The sequence below is a fragment of the Propithecus coquereli genome, unplaced genomic scaffold (genome assembly GCF_000956105.1).
Source record: "Propithecus coquereli isolate 6110/MARCELLA unplaced genomic scaffold, Pcoq_1.0 Scaffold3, whole genome shotgun sequence".
Classification (NCBI taxonomy): domain Eukaryota; kingdom Metazoa; phylum Chordata; class Mammalia; order Primates; family Indriidae; genus Propithecus; species Propithecus coquereli.
Genome location: NW_012148618.1, coordinates 21649437 through 21652226, shown reverse-complemented (window position 1 = coordinate 21652226; position 2790 = coordinate 21649437).

Genomic DNA, 2790 nt, shown 5'->3' with positions numbered 1-2790 from the left:
TTTCTCATTTCTGGAGACTTTCACTGTATTCCCTCCATCCTGCCACCTGATGAGCAAGAGTGAGGGCAATGCAAAATGTTTTAGGGTCCATGCCTAGAAGTTTTGTATATCACTTCCACCAATATTCCATTGGAATATAACTGGCTGGAACTCAGTACATGGAAAATCCAACTGCAATGGAGCTGGGAAGTGTAGAGAAATGTGGAAATAGTGATCTGTTGTCACAACTGTAGTATTTTATGAAAGACTGGGGAAGCTCTTCTGCAGACCAGAGATGCCAACACAGCCAATTTTTTTTATCTCATCAGAGTATGAACAAACAGAAGGCCAGTTGCTCTACACAGAAAGAACTGGCCATGAAGAATGAGTCTGAGACCCAATGGATTATGCTGAAACTTTCTAAGTTAATATTCTATAGACTGATGTTCTTCCATATTGTTCTAGAGAAATATGTAAGAATTTGCTCCCTACTCTGTAATAGTGAGAAGGGTGATGTCCTTGAGCTAAGAAATTTTAGAAGAAAGATGCAGGAATATAATTTGTGACAGTAAAATCAGATATGCTCAGGGCAGACCTGAGACTCTGGATTTTAGAACTAAAGAGGATCTGAGAGATTTATTCCAGTCCTATCTCTCTCTTCACTTTACAGGGCAGAAAACTGTAGCCCAGAGAGAAAAGATAAACCTATCTAAGGTCAGAACTAATTATTCATAGATCAGAATTATAAGTTATAGCTATTGATTTCTAGCCCAGTGTGCATCTTAACTACAGCAGGTAAATGTGAACTTTCTGAGTTCATATGGAGGGATGATATAAAATAAAAGGGCAATCAGATGTGCATCTCAGCTAATGCTACAATAATGCTGTGTAACAAATCACCTTGAAAACTCAGTGGCTAACAGCAACAAGCATTTGTTCTCATGTGCATGGGTTTGCAGGTCAACTACAATTTAGCTGATCCAAACTGTGCTTGGTGGGCAACTCAGCTTCAGACTTCAGGACAGCAGTGCTTGTAGGACAATAGGCTCTGGGTCAGATCTGGTTAGTACTTAGATGGGAGTAATATTACTAAAATGTCTTGGTATTTATCAGTTGATATTCTCAGGGACACAGTGAATTCCTTCTAGTTTCAAATCCTTTTTTTTTTTTGTACTTTCAGGAATGTTTTCCTGAATTTTTTAGTATTTATTTTGGTCCCGTGCTTTGATTTTTTTCTTTAGGAGCTTCTGTAATCCTTTATTGGACCATTTTTGCCTACCTTCAATATTTGTCACTTTCTCTTGGATCTTTATCACCTTTTTCTTCTTTTTTTACCCCAAATATTTTCATTTTCACCTTTCATTTCTCTTAAGGCATCATTTTTTGTTTATTTATGCTTGTGTTTCTTCCAGTTTATTCTTCAGTTCTGAAATTCTTTTAAAATTTCTATTTCTTGCCCAAGTTCTGTCATATCATTTTTGAGCTTATGCAGCTCAAGTTTATGTTGTTCTTTGACATCTGGAATAACTTTCTTATTTTTGTTTAGCTTCTTTTGAAACAATAGATTAACAGTTTTGATCTATTCTGTGGGCTTTTCTGTAGGGTTATTATTCTGCTTCTTTCTGTCTCCCTCTCTCTCTCTCTTTATATGGGATTTGATCATGGTGTTTTTCTGTTGCTTATAAAAATTGGTTTTCCTAAATATTTAGAAGGAGGCATGGTTCAGAATAGCTTTTCTAGTTTCACCAAGCTCTCTTTTCTATTTTTTTTTATAATGTTAAAAAATATTGCATCTTGCTCTCTAATGTTTTCTGGCTCTGTTAATAAACTTCCCCACTTTTATCGGGACCCTTTCTTTATTGCCCCTATTTTGTTTTTCATTTTTTTTCATAGTGATGTTAATAAACTGATACAAGAAATTGATAGATCATGATAACACGAACCAGTATATATATCACCTCATTTCACAATAATCGTACATGGTAGGTATTATTATTATTATTGTTCCCATTATACAGATGAGAATCTGGGGCACAGAGTGGTTAAGTAATTTGCCCAAGGGCACAAACTAGTAATTAGTGGAGAGGGATCAAAATTTGATAATCTGGCATCAGAGCCTATGTATCCTGCTAAATTTTGATTTCTCTTCAAGTCATTTCTCCTCAGTATGTTGCCCTGTTCTTGAAAGGAACCAAGGCTAGTCAGTTTCAAGAGTTTATAGGGGCTAGACTGCTTCAGATCTTACTATGCCTTGCATTCCCTGTGGATGGTACAAAATCCTTTCCAGTTTCAGAAGCTAATCTCAAATTGACCCACTGTGCCCACTGTGTTTTTCAAAGACCTATTGGCTATTTGGAAGTTGTCCTGTTCTCAGGTCAATAGGCCAATAGGCTTCCTGACAAGATTCACCATCCCCCACAGCCTGTCGCCAATCCACAGTAGCCCTTTCTTAGTTACACCAAGACCTGCCTCAAGGCATGTAGCCCCTCCTTAAAAAGCCCATCCTCTCCCTTAGTGGGAGAGACAGATTTGAGACAGCTTCTCCTGCTCTCCCCACAAGATGACAAGGCGTCTGCCCTATTAAAAATTATTTTCTTTCTTGGCAACCCTCAATTGTCTCAATAACTGGATCTTTGTGCGATGAGCAACTGGTCCTAGCCTGAAACCCCCTTGTATTTCAATAATCCTACATTTATATAATAAAACTATCAAGTATTGAGATGGTTGAGCCTGCCACAATCATTTCAAACGATTCTTTAATTCAAATGAATCACTATTCTTTCTGACCACAAATTTCCAATCTTGCATCTT